The sequence below is a fragment of the Hippocampus zosterae genome, chromosome 21, assembly GCF_025434085.1.
Source record: "Hippocampus zosterae strain Florida chromosome 21, ASM2543408v3, whole genome shotgun sequence".
NCBI classification, from domain to species: domain Eukaryota; kingdom Metazoa; phylum Chordata; class Actinopteri; order Syngnathiformes; family Syngnathidae; genus Hippocampus; species Hippocampus zosterae.
Window position 1 is genome coordinate 1,015,897 of NC_067471.1, and position 21,958 is coordinate 1,037,854.

Below are 21,958 nucleotides of genomic sequence, written 5' to 3' on the forward strand. Positions count from 1 at the left end.
GGAACACGGCCCGCGGAAATAGTAGCGGCTGGAGGTACCGGGGGCGATGCCCGCCCCTGCCCGGCGGCCAAGTTAAAAAAATAAATAATCCCGTTCAGTCTCAATGGCAGGGTGCGGGCCGGCCCGGCGGCGATTGCGGCGGGCAGCAGGCCTCTTGGACAGGTTGAGAGATAAAAAAAATAATAATTCCCATGCAGTCTCAATGGCGGGGTGCGGGCCGGGGAATAGACCTCTTGGCCGGGGTGAATATGTTGGAACGCGGCGCGCGTAAATAGAAGCGGCTGGAGGTACCGGGGGCGAAGCCCGCCCCGGCCCGGAGGCCGAGTTAAAAAAAATAATAATCCCCGTTCAGTCTCAATGGCGGGGTGCGGGCCGGCCCGGCGGCGAGTGGCGGGCAGCAGGCCTCTTGGACAGGTTGAGAGATAAAAAAATAATAATTCCCGTGCAGTCTCAATGGCGGGGTGCGGGCCGGCCCGGCGGACGAGTGTGGCCGGGGAAGAGGCCTCTTGGCCGGGGTGAATATGTTGGAACGCGGCGTGCGTAAATAGAAGCGGCTGGAGGTACCGGGGGCGAAGCCCGCCCCGGCCCGGAGGCCGAGTTAAAAAAAATAATAATCCCCGTTCAGTCTCAATGGCGGGGTGCGGGCCGGCCCGGCGGCGAGTGCGGCGGGCAGCAGGCCTCTTGGACAGGTTGAGAGATAAAAAAATAATAATTCCCGTGCAGTCTCAATGGCGGGGTGCGGGCCGGGGAATAGGCCTCTTGGCCGGGGTGAATAGTGTTGGAACACGGCCCGCGGAAATAGTAGCGGCTGGAGGTACCGGGGGCGATGCCCGCCCCGGCCCGGCGGCCAAGTTAAAAAAATAAATAATCCCCGTTCAGTCTCAATGGCAGGGAGGGGGCCGGCCCGGCGGCGATTGCGGCGGGCAGCAGGCCTCTTGGACAGGTTGAGAGATAAAAAAATAATAATTCCCATGCAGTCTCAATGGCGGGGTGCGGGCCGGGGAATAGGCCTCTTGGCCGGGGTGAATATGTTGGAACGCGGCGCGCGTAAATAGAAGCGGCTGGAGGTACCGGGGGCGAAGCCCGCCCCGGCCCGGAGGCCGAGTTAAAAAAAATAATAATCCCCGTTCAGTCTCAATGGCGGGGTTCGGGCCGGCCCGGCGGCGAGTGCGGCGGGCAGCAGGCCTCTTGGACAGGTTGAGAGATAAAAAAATAATAATTCCCGTGCAGTCTCAATGGCGGGGTGCGGGCCGGGGAATAGGCCTCTTGGCCGGGGTGAATAGTGTTGGAACACGGCCCGCGGAAATAGTAGCGGCTGGAGGTACCGGGGGCGATGCCCGCCCCGGCCCGGTGGCCAAGTTAAAAAAATAAATAATCCCCGTTCAGTCTCAATGGCAGGGTGCGGGCCGGCCCGGCGGCGATTGCGGCGGGCAGCAGGCCTCTTGGACAGGTTGAGAGATAAAAAAATAATAATTCCCATGCAGTCTCAATGGCGGGGTGCGGGCCGGGGAATAGGCCTCTTGGCCGGGGTGAATAGTGTTGGAACGCGGCCCGCGGAAATAGTAGCGGCTGGAGGTACCGGGGGCGAAGCCCGCCCCGGCCCGGAGGCCGAGTTAAAAAAAATAATAATCCCCGTTCAGTCTCAATGGCGGGGTTCGGGCCGGCCCGGCGGCGAGTGCGGCGGGCAGCAGGCCTCTTGGACAGGTTGAGAGATAAAAAAATAATAATTCCCGTGCAGTCTCAATGGCGGGGTGCGGGCCGGGGAATAGGCCTCTTGGCCGGGGTGAATAGTGTTGGAACACGGCCCGCGGAAATAGTAGCGGCTGGAGGTACCGGGGGCGATGCCCGCCCCGGCCCGGCGGCCGAGTTAAAAAAAATAATAATCCCCGTTCAGTCTCAATGGCGGGGTGCGGGCCGGCCCGGCGGCGAGTGCGGCGGGCAGCAGGCCTGTTGGACAGGTTGAGAGATAAAAAAATAATAATTCCCGTGCAGTCTCAATGGCGGGGTGCGGGCCGGGGAATAGGCCTCTTGGCCGGTGTGAATAGTGTTGGAACGCGGCGCGCGTAAATAGAAGCGGCTGGAGGTACCGGGGGCGAAGCCCGCCCCGGCCCGGAGGCCGAGTTAAAAAAAATAATAATCCCCGTTCAGTCTCAATGGCGGGGTGCGGGCCGGCCCGGCGGCGAGTGCGGCGGGCAGCAGGCCTCTTGGACAGGTTGAGAGATAAAAAAATAATAATTCCCGTGCAGTCTCAATGGCGGGGTGCGGGCCGGCCCGGCGGACGAGTGTGGCCGGGGAAGAGGCCTAATGGCCGGGGTGAATATGTTGGAACGCGGCGCGCGTAAATAGAAGCGGCTGGAGGTACCGGGGGCGAAGCCCGCCCCGGCCCGGAGGCCGAGTTAAAAAAAATAATAATCCCCGTTCAGTCTCAATGGCGGGGTGCGGGCCGGCCCGGCGGCGAGTGCGGCGGGCAGCAGGCCTCTTGGACAGGTTGAGAGATAAAACAATAATAATTCCCGTGCAGTCTCAATGGCGGGGTGCGGGCCGGACCGGCGGACGAGTGTGGCCGGGGAAGAGACCTCTTGGCCGGGGTGAATATGTTGGAACGCGGCGCGCGTAAATAGAAGCGGCTGGAGGTACCGGGGGCGAAGCCCGCCCCGGCCCGGAGGCCGAGTTAAAAAAAATAATAATCCCCGTTCAGTCTCAATGGCGGGGTGCGGGCCGGCCCGGCGGCGAGTGCGGCGGGCAGCAGGCCTCTTGGACAGGTTGAGAGATAAAAAAATAATAATTCCCGTGCAGTCTCAATGGCGGGGTGCGGGCCGGGGAATAGGCCTCTTGGCCGGGGTGAATAGTGTTGGAACACGGCCCGCGGAAATAGTAGCGGCTGGAGGTACCGGGGGCGATGCCCGCCCCGGCCCGGAGGCCGAGTTAAAAAAAATAATAATCCCCGTTCAGTCTCAATGGCGGGGTGCGGGCCGGCCCGGCGGCGAGTGCGGCGGGCAGCAGGCCTCTTGGACAGGTTGAGAGATAAAAAAATAATAATTCCCGTGCAGTCTCAATGGCGGGGTGCGGGCCGGGGAATAGGCCTCTTGGCCGGGGTGAATATGTTGGAACGCGGCGCGCGTAAATAGAAGCGGCTGGAGGTACCGGGGGCGAAGCCCGCCCCGGCCCGGAGGCCGAGTTAAAAAAAATAATAATCCCCGTTCAGTCTCAATGGCGGGGTGCGGGCCGGCCCGGCGGCGAGTGCGGCGGGCAGCAGGCCTCTTGGACAGGTTGAGAGATAAAAAAATAATAATTCCCGTGCAGTCTCAATGGCGGGGTGCGGGCCGGCCCGGCGGACGAGTGTGGCCGGGGAAGAGGCCTCTTGGCCGGGGTGAATATGTTGGAACGCGGCGCGCGTAAATAGAAGCGGCTGGAGGTACCGGGGGCGAAGCCCGCCCCGGCCCGGAGGCCGAGTTAAAAAAAATAATAATCCCCGTTCAGTCTCACTGGCGGGGTGCGGGCCGGCCCGGCGGCGAGTGCGGCGGGCAGCAGGCTTCTTGGACAGGTTGAGAGATAAAAAAATAATAATTCCCTTGCAGTCTCAATGGCGGGGTGCGGGCCGGGGAATAGGCCTCTTGGCCGGGGTGAATAGTGTTGGAACGCGGCGCGCGTAAATAGAAGCGGCTGGAGGTACCGGGGGCGAAGCCCGCCCCGGCCCGGAGGCCGAGTTAAAAAAAATAATAATCCCCGTTCAGTCTCAATGGCGGGGTGCGGGCCGGCCCGGCGGCGAGTGCGGCGGGCAGCAGGCCTCTTGGACAGGTTGAGAGATAAAACAATAATAATTCCCGTGCAGTCTCAATGGCGGGGTGCGGGCCGGCCCGGCGGACGAGTGTGGCCGGGGAAGAGACCTCTTGGCCGGGGTGAATATGTTGGAACGCGGCGCGCGTAAATAGAAGCGGCTGGAGGTACCGGGGGCGAAGCCCGCCCCGGCCCGGAGGCCGAGTTAAAAAAAATAATAATCCCCGTTCAGTCTCAATGGCGGGGTGCGGGCCGGCCCGGCGGCGAGTGCGGCGGGCAGCAGGCCTCTTGGACAGGTTGAGAGATAAAAAAATAATAATTCCCGTGCAGTCTCAATGGCGGGGTGCGGGCCGGGGAATAGGCCTCTTGGCCGGGGTGAATAGTGTTGGAACACGGCCCGCGGAAATAGTAGCGGCTGGAGGTACCGGGGGCGATGCCCGCCCCGGCCCGGCGGCCGAGTTAAAAAAAATAATAATCCCCGTTCAGTCTCAATGGCGGGGTGCGGGCCGGCCCGGCGGCGAGTGCGGCGGGCAGCAGGCCTCTTGGACAGGTTGAGAGATAAAAAAATAATAATTCCCGTGCAGTCTCAATGGCGGGGTGCGGGCCGTGGAATCGGCGTCTTGGCCGGGGTGAATAGTGTTGGAACGCGGCGCGCGTAAATAGAAGCGGCTGGAGGTACCTGGGGCGAAGCCCGCCCCGGCCCGGAGGCCGAGTTAAAAAAAATAATAATCCCGGTTCAGTCTCAATGGCGGGGTGCGGGCCGGCCCGGCGGCGAGTGCGGCGGGCAGCAGGCCTCTTGGACAGGTTGAGAGATAAAAAAATAATAATTCCCGTGCAGTCTCAATGGCGGGGTGCGGGCCGGCCCGGCGGACGAGTGTGGCCGGGGAAGAGGCCTCTTGGCCGGGGTGAATATGTTGGAACGCGGCGCGCGTAAATAGAAGCGGCTGGAGGTACCGGGGGCGAAGCCCGCCCCGGCCCGGAGGCCGAGTTAAAAAAAATAATAATCCCCGTTCAGTCTCAATGGCGGGGTGCGGGCCGGCCCGGCGGCGAGTGCGGCGGGCAGCAGGCCTCTTGGACAGGTTGAGAGATAAAAAAATAATAATTCCCGTGCAGTCTCAATGGCGGGGTGCGGGCCGGGGAATAGGCCTCTTGGCCGGGGTGAATAGTGTTGGAACACGGCCCGCGGAAATAGTAGCGGCTGGAGGTACCGGGGGCGATGCCCGCCCCGGCCCGGAGGCCGAGTTAAAAAAAATAATAATCCCCGTTCAGTCTCAATGGCGGGGTGCGGGCCGGCCCGGCGGCGAGTGCGGCGGGCAGCAGGCCTCTTGGACAGGTTGAGAGATAAAAAAATAATAATTCCCGTGCAGTCTCAATGGCGGGGTGCGGGCCGGGGAATAGGCCTCTTGGCCGGGGTGAATATGTTGGAACGCGGCGCGCGTAAATAGAAGCGGCTGGAGGTACCGGGGGCGAAGCCCGCCCCGGCCCGGAGGCCGAGTTAAAAAAAATAATAATCCCCGTTCAGTCTCAATGGCGGGGTGCGGGCCGGCCCGGCGGCGAGTGCGGCGGGCAGCAGGCCTCTTGGACAGGTTGAGAGATAAAAAAATAATAATTCCCGTGCAGTCTCAATGGCGGGGTGCGGGCCGGCCCGGCGGACGAGTGTGGCCGGGGAAGAGGCCTCTTGGCCGGGGTGAATATGTTGGAACGCGGCGCGCGTAAATAGAAGCGGCTGGAGGTACCGGGGGCGAAGCCCGCCCCGGCCCGGAGGCCGAGTTAAAAAAAATAATAATCCCCGTTCAGTCTCACTGGCGGGGTGCGGGCCGGCCCGGCGGCGAGTGCGGCGGGCAGCAGGCCTCTTGGACAGGTTGAGAGATAAAAAAATAATAATTCCCGTGCAGTCTCAATGGCGGGGTGCGGGCCGGGGAATAGGCCTCTTGGCCGGGGTGAATAGTGTTGGAACACGGCCCGCGGAAATAGTAGCGGCTGGAGGTACCGGGGGCGATGCCCGCCCCGGCCCGGAGGCCGAGTTAAAAAAAATAATAATCCCCGTTTAGTCTCAATGGCGGGGTGCGGGCCGGCCCGGCGGCGAGTGCGGCGGGCAGCAGGCCTCTTGGACAGGTTGAGAGATAAAAAAATAATAATTCCCGTGCAGTCTCAATGGCGGGGTGCGGGCCGGGGAATAGGCCTCTTGGCCGGGGTGAATAGTGTTGGAACACGGCCCGCGGAAATAGTAGCGGCTGGAGGTACCGGGGGCGATGCCCGCCCCGGCCCGGCGGCCAAGTTAAAAAAATAAATAATCCCCGTTCAGTCTCAATGGCAGGGTGCGGGCCGGCCCGGCGGCGATTGCGGCGGGCAGCAGGCCTCTTGGACAGGTTGAGAGATAAAAAAATAATAATTCCCATGCAGTCTCAATGGCGGGGTGCGGGCCGGGGAATAGGCCTCTTGGCCGGGGTGAATATGTTGGAACGCGGCGCGCGTAAATAGAAGCGGCTGGAGGTACCGGGGGCGAAGCCCGCCCCGGCCCGGAGGCCGAGTTAAAAAAAATAATAATCCCCGTTCAGTCTCAATGGCGGGGTGCGGGCCGGCCCGGCGGCGAGTGCGGCGGGCAGCAGGCCTCTTGGACAGGTTGAGAGATAAAAAAATAATAATTCCCGTGCAGTCTCAATGGCGGGGTGCGGGCCGGGGAATAGGCCTCTTGGCCGGGGTGAATAGTGTTGGAACACGGCCCGCGGAAATAGTAGCGGCTGGAGGTACCGGGGGCGATGCCCGCCCCGGCCCGGCGGCCGAGTTAAAAAAAATAATAATCCCCGTTCAGTCTCAATGGCGGGGTGCGGGCCGGCCCGGCGGCGAGTGCGGCGGGCAGCAGGCCTCTTGGACAGGTTGAGAGATAAAAAAATAATAATTCCCGTGCAGTCTCAATGGCGGGGTGCGGGCCGTGGAATCGGCGTCTTGGCCGGGGTGAATAGTGTTGGAACGCGGCGCGCGTAAATAGAAGCGGCTGGAGGTACCGGGGGCGAAGCCCGCCCCGGCCCGGAGGCCGAGTTAAAAAAAATAATAATCCCGGTTCAGTCTCAATGGCGGGGTGCGGGCCGGCCCGGCGGCGAGTGCGGAGGGCAGCAGGCCTCTTGGACAGGTTGAGAGATAAAAAAATAATAATTCCCGTGCAGTCTCAATGGCGGGGTGCGGGCCGGCCCGGCGGACGAGTGTGGCCGGGGAAGAGGCCTCTTGGCCGGGGTGAATATGTTGGAACGCGGCGCGCGTAAATAGAAGCGGCTGGAGGTACCGGGGGCGAAGCCCGCCCCGGCCCGGAGGCCGAGTTAAAAAAAATAATAATCCCCGTTCAGTCTCAATGGCCGGGTGCGGGCCGGCCCGGCGGCGAGTGCGGCGGGCAGCAGGCCTCTTGGACAGGTTGAGAGATAAAAAAAATAATAATTCCCGTTCAGTCTCAATGGCAGGGTGCGGGCCGGCCCGGCGGCGATTGCGGCGGGCAGCAGGCCTCTTGGACAGGTTGAGAGATAAAAAAATAATAATTCCCGTGCAGTCTCAATGGCGGGGTGCGGGCCGGGGAATAGGCCTCTTGGCCGGGGTGAATAGTGTTGGAACACGGCCCGCGGAAATAGTAGCGGCTGGAGGTACCGGGGGCGATGCCCGCCCCGGCCCGGCGGCCAAGTTAAAAAAATAAATAATCCCCGTTCAGTCTCAATGGCAGGGTGCGGGCCGGCCCGGCGGCGATTGCGGCGGGCAGCAGGCCTCTTGGACAGGTTGAGAGATAAAAAAATAATAATTCCCGTTCAGTCTCAATGGCAGGGTGCGGGCCGGCCCGGCGGCGATTGCGGCGGGCAGCAGGCCTCTTGGACAGGTTGAGAGATAAAAAAAATAATAATTCCCATGCAGTCTCAATGGCGGGGTGCGGGCCGGGGAATAGGCCTCTTGGCCGGGGTGAATATGTTGGAACGCGGCGCGCGTAAATAGAAGCGGCTGGAGGTACCGGGGGCGTAGCCCGCCCCGGCCCGGAGGCCGAGTTAAAAAAAATAATAATCCCCGTTCAGTCTCAATGGCGGGGTGCGGGCCGGCCCGGCGGCGAGTGCGGCGGGCAGCAGGCCTCTTGGACAGGTTGAGAGATAAAAAAATAATAATTCCCGTGCAGTCTCAATGGCGGGGTGCGGGCCGGGGAATAGGCCTCTTGGCCGGGGTGAATAGTGTTGGAACACGGCCCGCGGAAATAGTAGCGGCTGGAGGTACCGGGGGCGATGCCCGCCCCGGCCCGGCGGCCAAGTTAAAAAAATAAATAATCCCCGTTCAGTCTCAATGGCAGGGTGCGGGCCGGCCCGGCGGCGATTGCGGCGGGCAGCAGGCCTCTTGGACAGGTTGAGAGATAAAAAAATAATAATTCCCATGCAGTCTCAATGGCGGGGTGCGGGCCGGGGAATAGGCCTCTTGGCCCGGGTGAATAGTGTTGGAACACGGCCCGCGGAAATAGTAGCGGCTGGAGGTACCGGGGGCGATGCCCGCCCCTGCCCGGCGGCCAAGTTAAAAAAATAAATAATCCCGTTCAGTCTCAATGGCAGGGTGCGGGCCGGCCCGGCGGCGATTGCGGCGGGCAGCAGGCCTCTTGGACAGGTTGAGAGATAAAAAAAATAATAATTCCCATGCAGTCTCAATGGCGGGGTGCGGGCCGGGGAATAGACCTCTTGGCCGGGGTGAATATGTTGGAACGCGGCGCGCGTAAATAGAAGCGGCTGGAGGTACCGGGGGCGAAGCCCGCCCCGGCCCGGAGGCCGAGTTAAAAAAAATAATAATCCCCGTTCAGTCTCAATGGCGGGGTGCGGGCCGGCCCGGCGGCGAGTGGCGGGCAGCAGGCCTCTTGGACAGGTTGAGAGATAAAAAAATAATAATTCCCGTGCAGTCTCAATGGCGGGGTGCGGGCCGGCCCGGCGGACGAGTGTGGCCGGGGAAGAGGCCTCTTGGCCGGGGTGAATATGTTGGAACGCGGCGTGCGTAAATAGAAGCGGCTGGAGGTACCGGGGGCGAAGCCCGCCCCGGCCCGGAGGCCGAGTTAAAAAAAATAATAATCCCCGTTCAGTCTCAATGGCGGGGTGCGGGCCGGCCCGGCGGCGAGTGCGGCGGGCAGCAGGCCTCTTGGACAGGTTGAGAGATAAAAAAATAATAATTCCCGTGCAGTCTCAATGGCGGGGTGCGGGCCGGGGAATAGGCCTCTTGGCCGGGGTGAATAGTGTTGGAACACGGCCCGCGGAAATAGTAGCGGCTGGAGGTACCGGGGGCGATGCCCGCCCCGGCCCGGCGGCCAAGTTAAAAAAATAAATAATCCCCGTTCAGTCTCAATGGCAGGGAGGGGGCCGGCCCGGCGGCGATTGCGGCGGGCAGCAGGCCTCTTGGACAGGTTGAGAGATAAAAAAATAATAATTCCCATGCAGTCTCAATGGCGGGGTGCGGGCCGGGGAATAGGCCTCTTGGCCGGGGTGAATATGTTGGAACGCGGCGCGCGTAAATAGAAGCGGCTGGAGGTACCGGGGGCGAAGCCCGCCCCGGCCCGGAGGCCGAGTTAAAAAAAATAATAATCCCCGTTCAGTCTCAATGGCGGGGTTCGGGCCGGCCCGGCGGCGAGTGCGGCGGGCAGCAGGCCTCTTGGACAGGTTGAGAGATAAAAAAATAATAATTCCCGTGCAGTCTCAATGGCGGGGTGCGGGCCGGGGAATAGGCCTCTTGGCCGGGGTGAATAGTGTTGGAACACGGCCCGCGGAAATAGTAGCGGCTGGAGGTACCGGGGGCGATGCCCGCCCCGGCCCGGTGGCCAAGTTAAAAAAATAAATAATCCCCGTTCAGTCTCAATGGCAGGGTGCGGGCCGGCCCGGCGGCGATTGCGGCGGGCAGCAGGCCTCTTGGACAGGTTGAGAGATAAAAAAATAATAATTCCCATGCAGTCTCAATGGCGGGGTGCGGGCCGGGGAATAGGCCTCTTGGCCGGGGTGAATAGTGTTGGAACGCGGCCCGCGGAAATAGTAGCGGCTGGAGGTACCGGGGGCGAAGCCCGCCCCGGCCCGGAGGCCGAGTTAAAAAAAATAATAATCCCCGTTCAGTCTCAATGGCGGGGTTCGGGCCGGCCCGGCGGCGAGTGCGGCGGGCAGCAGGCCTCTTGGACAGGTTGAGAGATAAAAAAATAATAATTCCCGTGCAGTCTCAATGGCGGGGTGCGGGCCGGGGAATAGGCCTCTTGGCCGGGGTGAATAGTGTTGGAACACGGCCCGCGGAAATAGTAGCGGCTGGAGGTACCGGGGGCGATGCCCGCCCCGGCCCGGCGGCCGAGTTAAAAAAAATAATAATCCCCGTTCAGTCTCAATGGCGGGGTGCGGGCCGGCCCGGCGGCGAGTGCGGCGGGCAGCAGGCCTGTTGGACAGGTTGAGAGATAAAAAAATAATAATTCCCGTGCAGTCTCAATGGCGGGGTGCGGGCCGGGGAATAGGCCTCTTGGCCGGTGTGAATAGTGTTGGAACGCGGCGCGCGTAAATAGAAGCGGCTGGAGGTACCGGGGGCGAAGCCCGCCCCGGCCCGGAGGCCGAGTTAAAAAAAATAATAATCCCCGTTCAGTCTCAATGGCGGGGTGCGGGCCGGCCCGGCGGCGAGTGCGGCGGGCAGCAGGCCTCTTGGACAGGTTGAGAGATAAAAAAATAATAATTCCCGTGCAGTCTCAATGGCGGGGTGCGGGCCGGCCCGGCGGACGAGTGTGGCCGGGGAAGAGGCCTAATGGCCGGGGTGAATATGTTGGAACGCGGCGCGCGTAAATAGAAGCGGCTGGAGGTACCGGGGGCGAAGCCCGCCCCGGCCCGGAGGCCGAGTTAAAAAAAATAATAATCCCCGTTCAGTCTCAATGGCGGGGTGCGGGCCGGCCCGGCGGCGAGTGCGGCGGGCAGCAGGCCTCTTGGACAGGTTGAGAGATAAAACAATAATAATTCCCGTGCAGTCTCAATGGCGGGGTGCGGGCCGGACCGGCGGACGAGTGTGGCCGGGGAAGAGACCTCTTGGCCGGGGTGAATATGTTGGAACGCGGCGCGCGTAAATAGAAGCGGCTGGAGGTACCGGGGGCGAAGCCCGCCCCGGCCCGGAGGCCGAGTTAAAAAAAATAATAATCCCCGTTCAGTCTCAATGGCGGGGTGCGGGCCGGCCCGGCGGCGAGTGCGGCGGGCAGCAGGCCTCTTGGACAGGTTGAGAGATAAAAAAATAATAATTCCCGTGCAGTCTCAATGGCGGGGTGCGGGCCGGGGAATAGGCCTCTTGGCCGGGGTGAATAGTGTTGGAACACGGCCCGCGGAAATAGTAGCGGCTGGAGGTACCGGGGGCGATGCCCGCCCCGGCCCGGAGGCCGAGTTAAAAAAAATAATAATCCCCGTTCAGTCTCAATGGCGGGGTGCGGGCCGGCCCGGCGGCGAGTGCGGCGGGCAGCAGGCCTCTTGGACAGGTTGAGAGATAAAAAAATAATAATTCCCGTGCAGTCTCAATGGCGGGGTGCGGGCCGGGGAATAGGCCTCTTGGCCGGGGTGAATATGTTGGAACGCGGCGCGCGTAAATAGAAGCGGCTGGAGGTACCGGGGGCGAAGCCCGCCCCGGCCCGGAGGCCGAGTTAAAAAAAATAATAATCCCCGTTCAGTCTCAATGGCGGGGTGCGGGCCGGCCCGGCGGCGAGTGCGGCGGGCAGCAGGCCTCTTGGACAGGTTGAGAGATAAAAAAATAATAATTCCCGTGCAGTCTCAATGGCGGGGTGCGGGCCGGCCCGGCGGACGAGTGTGGCCGGGGAAGAGGCCTCTTGGCCGGGGTGAATATGTTGGAACGCGGCGCGCGTAAATAGAAGCGGCTGGAGGTACCGGGGGCGAAGCCCGCCCCGGCCCGGAGGCCGAGTTAAAAAAAATAATAATCCCCGTTCAGTCTCACTGGCGGGGTGCGGGCCGGCCCGGCGGCGAGTGCGGCGGGCAGCAGGCTTCTTGGACAGGTTGAGAGATAAAAAAATAATAATTCCCTTGCAGTCTCAATGGCGGGGTGCGGGCCGGGGAATAGGCCTCTTGGCCGGGGTGAATAGTGTTGGAACGCGGCGCGCGTAAATAGAAGCGGCTGGAGGTACCGGGGGCGAAGCCCGCCCCGGCCCGGAGGCCGAGTTAAAAAAAATAATAATCCCCGTTCAGTCTCAATGGCGGGGTGCGGGCCGGCCCGGCGGCGAGTGCGGCGGGCAGCAGGCCTCTTGGACAGGTTGAGAGATAAAACAATAATAATTCCCGTGCAGTCTCAATGGCGGGGTGCGGGCCGGCCCGGCGGACGAGTGTGGCCGGGGAAGAGACCTCTTGGCCGGGGTGAATATGTTGGAACGCGGCGCGCGTAAATAGAAGCGGCTGGAGGTACCGGGGGCGAAGCCCGCCCCGGCCCGGAGGCCGAGTTAAAAAAAATAATAATCCCCGTTCAGTCTCAATGGCGGGGTGCGGGCCGGCCCGGCGGCGAGTGCGGCGGGCAGCAGGCCTCTTGGACAGGTTGAGAGATAAAAAAATAATAATTCCCGTGCAGTCTCAATGGCGGGGTGCGGGCCGGGGAATAGGCCTCTTGGCCGGGGTGAATAGTGTTGGAACACGGCCCGCGGAAATAGTAGCGGCTGGAGGTACCGGGGGCGATGCCCGCCCCGGCCCGGAGGCCGAGTTAAAAAAAATAATAATCCCCGTTCAGTCTCAATGGCGGGGTGCGGGCCGGCCCGGCGGCGAGTGCGGCGGGCAGCAGGCCTCTTGGACAGGTTGAGAGATAAAAAAATAATAATTCCCGTGCAGTCTCAATGGCGGGGTGCGGGCCGGGGAATAGGCCTCTTGGCCGGGGTGAATATGTTGGAACGCGGCGCGCGTAAATAGAAGCGGCTGGAGGTACCGGGGGCGAAGCCCGCCCCGGCCCGGAGGCCGAGTTAAAAAAAATAATAATCCCCGTTCAGTCTCAATGGCGGGGTGCGGGCCGGCCCGGCGGCGAGTGCGGCGGGCAGCAGGCCTCTTGGACAGGTTGAGAGATAAAAAAATAATAATTCCCGTGCAGTCTCAATGGCGGGGTGCGGGCCGGCCCGGCGGACGAGTGTGGCCGGGGAAGAGGCCTCTTGGCCGGGGTGAATATGTTGGAACGCGGCGCGCGTAAATAGAAGCGGCTGGAGGTACCGGGGGCGAAGCCCGCCCCAGCCCGGAGGCCGAGTTAAAAAAAATAATAATCCCCGTTCAGTCTCACTGGCGGGGTGCGGGCCGGCCCGGCGGCGAGTGCGGCGGGCAGCAGGCCTCTTGGACAGGTTGAGAGATAAAAAAATAATAATTCCCGTGCAGTCTCAATGGCGGGGTGCGGGCCGGCCCGGCGGACGAGTGTGGCCGGGGAAGAGGCCTCTTGGCCGGGGTGAATATGTTGGAACGCGGCGCGCGTAAATAGAAGCGGCTGGAGGTACCGGGGGCGAAGCCCGCCCCGGCCCGGAGGCCGAGTTAAAAAAAATAATAATCCCCGTTCAGTCTCAATGGCGGGGTGCGGGCCGGCCCGGCGGCGAGTGCGGCGGGCAGCAGGCCTCTTGGACAGGTTGAGAGATAAAAAAATAATAATTCCCGTTCAGTCTCAATGGCAGAGTGCGGGCCGGCCCGGCGGCGATTGCGGCGGGCAGCAGGCCTCTTGGACAGGTTGAGAGATAAAAAAATAATAATTCCCATGCAGTCTCAATGGCGGGGTGCGGGCCGGGGAGAAGGCCTCTTGGCCGGGGTGAATAGTGTTGGAACACGGCCCGCGGAAATAGTAGCGGCTGGAAGTACCGGGGGCGATGCCCGCCCCGGGCCGGCGGCCAAGTTAAAAAAATAAATAATCCCCGTTCAGTCTCAATGGCGGGGTGCGGGCCGGCCCGGCGGCGAGTGCGGCGGGCAGCAGGCCTCTTGGACAGGTTGAGAGATAAAAAAATAATAATTCCCATGCAGTCTCAATGGCGGGGTGCGGGCCTGCCCGGCGGCGAGTGCGGCGGGCAGCCGGCCTCTTGGACAGGTTGAGAGATAAAAAAATAATAATTCCCGTGCAGTCTCAATGGCGGGGTGCTGGCCGGGGAATAGGCCTCTTGGCCGGGGTGAATAGTGTTGGAACGCGGCCCGCGGAAATAGTAGCGGCTGGAGGTACCGGGGGCGATGCCCGCCCCGGCCCGGCGGCCAAGTTAAAAAAAATAAATAATCCCCGTTCATTCTCAATGGCAGGGTGCGGGCCGGCCCTGCGGCGATTGCGGCGGGCAGCAGGCCTCTTGGACAGGTTGAGAGATAAAAAAATAATAATTCCCATGCAGTCTCAATGGCGATGTGCGGGCCGGCCCGGCGGCGAGTGCAGCGGGCAGCAGGCCTCTTGGACAGTTTGAGAGATTAAAAAAATAATAATTCCCGTGCAGTCACAATGGCGGGGTGCGGGCCGGCCCGGCGGACGAGTGTGGCCGGGGAAGAGGCCTCTTGGCCGGGGTGTATAGTGTTGGAACGCGGACCGCGGAAATAGTAGCGGCTGGAGGTACCGGGGGCGATGCCCGCCCCGGCCCGGCGGCCAAGTTAAAAAAATAAATAATCCCCGTTCAGTCTCAATGGCAGGGTGCAGGCCGGCCCGGTGGCCGAGTGTGGCCGGGGAAGAGGCCTCTTGGCCGGGGTTAATAGTGTTGGAACGCGGCCCGCGGAAATAGTAGCGGCTGGAGGTACCGGGGGCGATGCCCGCCCCGGCCCGGCGGCCGAGTTAAAAAAATAATAATCCCCGTTCAGTCTCAATGGCGGGGTGCGGGCCGGCCCGGCGGCGATTGCGGCGGGCAGCAGGTCACGTTGATTTGACAGATCAACGTCTCTTTGGAATAAAATTAATGTCCAACAGAGGGAGCCGTCTGCACGGGGATCGGTCATGATAGCACTTGGACATGAAGCAGCTTGGGATTTCCGCCTGCTGGATGCCTTTGCACCTCCACTGGAAAAGCCCACTTTTGCAACAAACATCAAATACCGCATCTGCGTGCTCGCAGAGGACCGTATGCGAGCCTGACAGGCTGCGCGCTCCAACCACCACGGGAGCGGGCCCCTCCTTCGTGCTCTCGTGAGGAGGTCATTAAATGAAAAAAAAAATCACCCCACTACTCCATCCCCGACCCGCAAGTGCCTTGTCTGCTATAAAGGGGACAATTTTCACGTTTTCCCTCGCTTACGGCCATACTACCCTGAGAACGCCCGATCTCGTCCGATCTCGGAAGCTAAGCAGCGTCGGGCCTGCTAAGTACTTGGATGGGAGACCGCCTGGGAATACCAGGTGCTGTAAGCTTTTGCACCCACCTCCAATTCTCAACACGATTCACTGCTCTTTCCAAAAATTTTGGCATTCATTCGTCATTCAACTTTCACTTATCCTGTGGTTTGAAATCGTTTCCTTCACGTTGATTTGACAGATCAACGTCTCTTTGGAATAAAATTAATGTCCAAAAGAGGGAGCCGTCTGCACGGGGATCGGTCATGATAGCACTTGGACATGAAACAGCTTGGGATTTCCGCCTGCTGGATGCCTTTGCACCTCCACTGGAAAAGCCCACTTTTGCAACAAACATCAAATACCGCATCTGCGCGCTCGCAGAGGACCGTATGCGAGCCTGACAGGCTGCGCGCTCAAACCACCACGGGAGCGGGCCCCTCCTTCGTGCTCTCGGGAGGAGGTCATTAAATGAAAAAAAAATCACCCCACTACTCCACCCCCGACCCGCAAGTGCCCTGTCTGCTATAAAGGGGACAATTTTCACGTTTTCCCTCGCTTACGGCCATACTACCCTGAGAACGCCCGATCTCGTCCGATCTCGGAAGCTAAGCAGGGTCGGGCCTGGTTAGTACTTGGATGGGAGACCGCCTGGGAATACCAGGTGCTGTAAGCTTTTGCACCCACCTCCAATTCTCAACACGATTCACTGCTCTTTCCAAAAATTTTGGCATTCATTCGTCATTCAACTTTTACTTATCCTGTGGTTTGAAATCGTTTCCTTCACGTTGATTTGACAGATCAACGTCTCTTTGGAATAAAATTAATGTCCAACAGAGGGAGCCGTCTGCACGGGGATCGGTCATGATAGCACTTGGACATGAAGCAGCTTGGGATTTCTGCCTGCTGGATGCCTTTGCACCTCCACTGGAAAAGCCCACTTTTGCAACAAACATCAAATACCGCATCTGCGTGCTCGCAGAGGACCGTATGCGAGCCTGACAGGCTGCGCGCTCAAACCACCACGGGAGCGGGCCCCTCCTTCGTGCTCTCGGGAGGAGGTCATTAAATAAAAAAAAATCACCCCACTGCTCCATCCCCGACCCGCAAGTGCCTTGTCTGCTATAAAGGGGACAATTTTCACGTTTTCCCTTGCTTACGGCCATACTACCCTGAGAACGCCCGATCTCGTCCAATCTTGGAAGCTAAGCAGGGTCGGGCCTGGTTAGTACTTGGATGGGAGATCGCCTGGGAATACCAGGTGCTATAAGCTTTTGCACCCACCTCCAATTCTCAACACGATTCACTCCTCTTTCCAAAAATTTTGGCTTTCATTCGTCATTCAACTTTCACTTATCCTGTGGTTTGAAATCGTTTCCTTCACGTTGATTTGACAGATCAACGTCTCTTTGGAATAAAATTAATGTCCAACAGAGGGAGCCGTCTGCACGGGAATCGGTAATGATAGCACTTGGACATGAAACAGCTTGGGATTTCCGCCTGCTGGATGCCTTTGCACCTCCACTGGAAAAGCCCACTTTTGCAACAGACATCAAGTACAGCCTCTGCGCGCTCGCAGAGGACCGTATGCGAGCCTGACAGGCTGCGCGCTCAAACCACCACGGGAGCGGGCCCCTCCTTCGTGCTCTCGGGAGGAGGCCATTAAATGAAAAAAAAATCACCCCACGACTCCATCCCCGACCCGCAAGTGCCTTGTCTGCTATAAAGGGGACAATTTTCACTTTTTCCCTCGCTTACGGCCATACTACCCTGAGAACGCCCGATCTCGTCCGATCTCGGAAGCTAAGCAGGGTAGGGCCTGGTTAGTACTTGGATGGGAGAACGCCTGGGAATACCAGGTGCTGTAAGCTTTTGCACCCACCTCCAATTCACAACACGATTCACTGCTCTTTCCAAAAATTTTGGCATTCATTCGTCATTCAACTTTCACTTATCCTGTGGTTTGAAATCGTTTCCTTCACGTTGATTTGACAGATCAACGTCACTTTGGAATAAAATTAATGTCCAACAGAGGGAGCCGTCTGCACGGGAATCGGTAATGATAGCACTTGGACATGGAACAGCTTGGGATTTCCGCCTGCTGGATGCCTTTGCACCTCCACTGGAAAAGCCAACTTTTGCAACAGACATCAAATACAGCCTCTGCGTGCTCGCAGAGGACCGTATGCGAGCCTGACAGGCTGCGCGCTCCAACCACCACGGGAGCGGGCCCCTCCTTCGTGCTCTCGGGAGGAGGTCATTAAATGAAAAAAAAATCACCCCACTACTCCATCCCCGACCCGCAAGTGCCTTGTCTGCTATAAAGGGGACAATTTTCACGTTTTCCCTCGCTTACGGCCATACTACCCTGAGAACGCCCGATCTCGTCCGATCTCGGAAGCTAAGCAGGGTCGGGCCTGGTTAGTACTTGGATGGGAGACCGCCTGGGAATACCAGGTACTGTAAGCTTTTGCACCCACCTCCAATTCTCAACACGATTCACTGCTCTTTCCAAAAATTTTGGCTTTCATTAGTCATTCAACTTTCACTTATCCTGTGGTTTGAAATCGTTTCCTTCACGTTGATTTGACAGATCAACGTCTCTTTGGAATAAAATTAATGTCCAACAGAGGGAGCCGTCTGCACGGGGATCGGTAATGATAGCACTTGGACATGAAGCAGCTTGGGATTTCCGCCTGCTGGATGCTTTTGCACCTCCACTGGAAAAGCCAAATTTTGCAACAGACATCAAGTACAGCCTCTGCGTGTTCGCAGAGGACCGTATGCGAGCCTGACAGGCTGCGCGCTCAAACCACCACGGGAGCGGGCCCCTCCTTTGTGCACTCCGGAGGAGGTTTATTAAATGAAAAAAAATCACCCCACTACTCCACCCCCGACCCAGAAGTGCCCTGTCTGCTATAAAGAGGACAATTTTCGCGTTTTCCCTCGCTTACGGCCATACTACCCTGAGAACGCCCGATCTCGTCCGATCTCGGAAGCTAAGCAGGGTCGGGCCTGGTTAGTACTTGGATGGGAGACCGCCTGGGAATACCAGGTGCTGTAAGCTTTTGCACCCACCTCCAATTCTCAACACGATTCACTGCTCTTTCCAAAAATTTTGGCATTCATTCGTCATTCAACTTTCACTTATCCTGTGGTTTGAAATCGTTTCCTTCACGTTGATTTGACAGATCAACGTCTCTTTGGAATAAAATTAATGTCCAACAGAGGGAGCCGTCTGCACGGGGATCGGTCATGATAGCACTTGGACATGAAACAGCTTGGGATTTCCGCCTGCTGGATGCCTTTGCACCTCCACTGGAAAAGCCCACTTTTGCAACAAACATCAAATACCGCATCTGCGCGCTCGCAGAGGACCGTATGCGAGCCTGACAGGCTGCGCGCTCCAACCACCACGGGAGCGGGCCCCTCCTTCGTGCTCTCGGGAGGAGGTCATTAAATGAAAAAAAAATCACCCCACTACTCCATCCCCGACCCGCAAGTGCCTTGTCTGCTATAAAGGGGACAATTTTCACGTTTTCCCTCGCTTACGGCCATACTACCCTGAGAATGCCCGATCTCGTCCGATCTCGGAAGCTAAGCAGCGTCGGGCCTGGTTAGTACTTGGATGGGAGACCGCCTGGGAATACCAGGTGCTGTAAGCTTTTGCACCCACCTCCAATTCTCAACACGATTCACTGCTCTTTCCAAAAATTTTGGCTTTCATTCGTCCTTCAACTTTCACTTATCCTGTGGTTTGAAATCGTTTCCTTCACGTTGATTTGACAGATCAACGTCTCTTTGGAATAAAATTAATGTCCAACAGAGGGAGCCGTCTGCACGGGGTCGGTCATGATAGCACTTGGACATGAAGCAGTTTGGGATTTCCGCCTGCTGGATGCCTTTGCACCTCCACTGGAAAAGCCCACTTTTGCAACAAACATCAAATACTGCATCTGCGTGCTCGCAGAGGACCGTATGCGAGCCTGACAGGCTGAACGCTCAAACCACCACGGGAGCGGGCCCCTCCTTCGTGCTCTCGGGAGGAGGTCATTAAATGAAAAAAAAATCACCCCACTACTCCATCCCCGACCCGCAAGTGCCTTGTCTGCTATAAAGGGGACAATTTTCACGTTTTCCCTCGCTTACGGCCATACTACCCTGAGAACGCCCGATCTCGTCCGATCTCGGAAGCTAAGCAGGGTCGGGCCTGGTTAGTACTTGAATGGGAGACCGCCTGGGAATACCAGGTGCTGTAAGCTTTTGCACCCACCTCCAATTCTCAACACGATTCACTGCTCTTTCCAAAAATTTTGGCATTCATTCGTCATTCAACTTTCACTTATCCTGTGGTTTGAAATCGTTTCCTTCACGTTGATTTGACAGATCAACGTCTCTTTGGAATAAAATTAATGTCCAACAGAGGGAGCCGTCTGCACGGGAATCGGTAATGATAGCACTTGGACATGAAACAGCTTGGGATTTCCGCCTGCTGGATGCCTTTGCACCTCCACTGGAAAAGCCCACTTTTGCAACAGACATCAAGTACAGCCTCTGCGCGCTCGCAGAGGACCGTATGCGAGCCTGACAGGCTGCGCGCTCAAACCACCACGGGAGCGGGCCCCTCCTTTGTGCACTCCGGAGGAGGTTTATTAAATGAAAAAAAATCACCCCTGTAACTGGCGCCAAGACCGAGTTGTTGGTTGCCATGACAACAAAAAAAATAATTTATTTTAGGCTTGTTGTTTAGCTAAAGTATTTCATATTTCTATGTGAACTTTCATATTTGTTTTTCCTTAAATCCTCTGAATATGTTATTCGGAATGTTTGTTAATAATCACTTCCGGGTCAAGTGCCGTGTATAGCGAGGAATGAGAGAAAGATCGAGAATACAACGGGAGACAGAGAGAGAGAGAGAGAGAGTCAGAGAACTACGATACCGTGTGATCTACGTGATTTATCGTTATTTGATCTACTTTCGGTTTACCAAGGTGCACACGGTATGTCATTTGTGTTATTTAATGTCCTGTTCAAGATATTATAATTTTGATTGTTGTTCGAAATGTTTTTTAGTTTTCACGGTGTTCCATGAATAAACGTTTTGGACATCAGTACGAGGCGTCATCCTTGACCGGGGTAGATACAACCCCACGACTCCACCCCCGACCCAGAAGTGCCCTGTCTGCTATAAAGAGGACAATTTTCGCGTTTTCCCTCGCTTACGGCCATACTACCCTGAGAACGCCCGATCTCGTCCGATCTCGGAAGCTAAGCAGGGTCGGGCCTGGTTAGTACTTGGATGGGAGACCGCCTGGGAATACCAGGTGCTGTAAGCTTTTGCACCCACCTCCAATTCACAACACGATTCACTGCTCTTTCCAAAAATTTTGGCATTCATTCGTCATTCAACTTTCACTTATCCTGTGGTTTGAAATCGTTTCCTTCACGTTGATTTGACAGATCAACGTCTCTTTGGAATAAAATTAATGTCCAACAGAGGGAGCCGTCTGCACGGGGATCGGTCATGATAGCACTTGGACATGAAACAGCTTGGGATTTCCGCCTGCTGGATGCCTTTGCACCTCCACTGGAAAAGCCCACTTTTGCAACAAACATCAAATACCGCATCTGCGCGCTCGCAGAGGACCGTATGCGAGCCTGACAGGCTGCGGGCTCAAACCACCACGGGAGCGGGCCCCTCCTTCGTGCTCTCGGGAGGAGGTCATTAAATGAAAAAAAAAATCACCCCACGACTCCATCCCCGACCCGCAAGTGCCGTGTCTGCTATAAAGGGGACAATTTTCACGAATTCCCTCGCTTACGGCCATACTACCCTGAGAACGCCCCATCTCGTCCGATCTCGGAAGCTAAGCAGGGTCGGGCCTGGTTAGTACTTGGATGGGAGACCGCCTGGGAATACCAGGTGCTGTAAGCTTTTGCACCCACCTCCAATTCTCAACACGATTCACTGCTCTTTCCAAAAATTTTGGCTTTCATTAGTCATTCAACTTTCACTTATCCTGTGGTTTGAAATCGTTTCCTTCACGTTGATTTGACAGATCAACGTCTCTTTGGAATAAAATTAATGTCCAACAGAGGGAGCCGTCTGCACGGGGTCGGTCATGATAGCACTTGGACATGAAACAGCTTGGGATTTCCGCCTGCTGGATGCCTTTGCACCTCCACTGGAAAAGCCCACTTTTGCAACAAACATCAAATACTGCATCTGCGTGCTCGCAGAGGACCGTATGCGAGCCTGACAGGCTGCGCGCTCAAACCACCACGGGAGCGGGCCCCTCCTTCGTGCTCTCGGGAGGAGGTCATTAAATGAAAAAAAAATCACCACACTACTCCATCCCCGACCCGCAAGTGCCTTGTCTGCTATAAAGGGGACAATTTTCACGTTTTCCCTCGCTTACGGCCATACTACCCTGAGAACGCCCGATCTCGTCCGATCTCGGAAGCTAAGCAGGGTCGGGCCTGGTTAGTACTTGTGTGGGAGACCGCCTGGGAATACCAGGTGCTGTGAGCTTTTGCACCCACCTCCAATTCTCAACACGATTCACTGCTCTTTCCAAAAATTTTGGCATTCATTCGTCATTCAACTTTCACTTATCCTGTGGTTTAAAATCGTTTCCTTCACGTTGATTTGACAGATCAACGTCTCTTTGGAATAAAATTAATGTCCAACAGAGGGAGCCGTCTGCACGGGGATCGGTCATGATAGCACTTGGACATGAAACAGCTTGGGATTTCCGCCTGCTGGATGCCTTTGCACCTCCACTGGAAAAGCCCACTTTTGCAACAAACATCAAATACTGCATCTGCGTGCTCGCAGAGGACCGTATGCGAGCCTGACAGGCTGAACGCTCAAACCACCACGGGAGCGGGCCCCTCCTTCGTGCTCTCGGGAGGAGGTCATTAAATGAAAAAAAAA

At 57.9% G+C, this 21,958-nt stretch overlaps 11 non-coding genes across 11 annotated transcripts; all 11 read left to right on the forward strand.

Moving 5' to 3' along the window:
- The first annotated feature begins 14,980 nt into the window (after positions 1 to 14,980).
- Positions 14,981 to 15,099, forward strand: LOC127594328 (5S ribosomal RNA). Its single transcript, XR_007960731.1, has one exon. It is a non-coding gene; the product is annotated as a 5S ribosomal RNA (ribosomal RNA).
- A 479-nt stretch (positions 15,100 to 15,578) lies between these two features.
- Positions 15,579 to 15,697, forward strand: LOC127594370 (5S ribosomal RNA). The gene has a single exon (XR_007960771.1). It is a non-coding gene; the product is annotated as a 5S ribosomal RNA (ribosomal RNA).
- Positions 15,698 to 16,175: 478 nt separating this feature from the next.
- On the forward strand, positions 16,176 to 16,294 carry LOC127594352 (5S ribosomal RNA). Its single transcript, XR_007960754.1, has one exon. It is a non-coding gene; the product is annotated as a 5S ribosomal RNA (ribosomal RNA).
- A 479-nt stretch (positions 16,295 to 16,773) lies between these two features.
- On the forward strand, positions 16,774 to 16,892 carry LOC127594287 (5S ribosomal RNA). Its single transcript, XR_007960692.1, has one exon. It is a non-coding gene; the product is annotated as a 5S ribosomal RNA (ribosomal RNA).
- Positions 16,893 to 17,371: 479 nt separating this feature from the next.
- Positions 17,372 to 17,490, forward strand: LOC127594277 (5S ribosomal RNA). Its single transcript, XR_007960683.1, has one exon. It is a non-coding gene; the product is annotated as a 5S ribosomal RNA (ribosomal RNA).
- A 479-nt stretch (positions 17,491 to 17,969) lies between these two features.
- LOC127594382 (5S ribosomal RNA) lies at positions 17,970 to 18,088 on the forward strand. Its single transcript, XR_007960782.1, has one exon. It is a non-coding gene; the product is annotated as a 5S ribosomal RNA (ribosomal RNA).
- A 479-nt stretch (positions 18,089 to 18,567) lies between these two features.
- Positions 18,568 to 18,686, forward strand: LOC127594304 (5S ribosomal RNA). Its single transcript, XR_007960708.1, has one exon. It is a non-coding gene; the product is annotated as a 5S ribosomal RNA (ribosomal RNA).
- Positions 18,687 to 19,164: 478 nt separating this feature from the next.
- On the forward strand, positions 19,165 to 19,283 carry LOC127594263 (5S ribosomal RNA). The gene has a single exon (XR_007960669.1). It is a non-coding gene; the product is annotated as a 5S ribosomal RNA (ribosomal RNA).
- A 955-nt stretch (positions 19,284 to 20,238) lies between these two features.
- Positions 20,239 to 20,357, forward strand: LOC127594394 (5S ribosomal RNA). Its single transcript, XR_007960793.1, has one exon. It is a non-coding gene; the product is annotated as a 5S ribosomal RNA (ribosomal RNA).
- A 480-nt stretch (positions 20,358 to 20,837) lies between these two features.
- Positions 20,838 to 20,956, forward strand: LOC127594305 (5S ribosomal RNA). The gene has a single exon (XR_007960709.1). It is a non-coding gene; the product is annotated as a 5S ribosomal RNA (ribosomal RNA).
- Positions 20,957 to 21,434: 478 nt separating this feature from the next.
- On the forward strand, positions 21,435 to 21,553 carry LOC127594288 (5S ribosomal RNA). The gene has a single exon (XR_007960693.1). It is a non-coding gene; the product is annotated as a 5S ribosomal RNA (ribosomal RNA).
- The last annotated feature ends 405 nt before the right edge of the window (positions 21,554 to 21,958 follow it).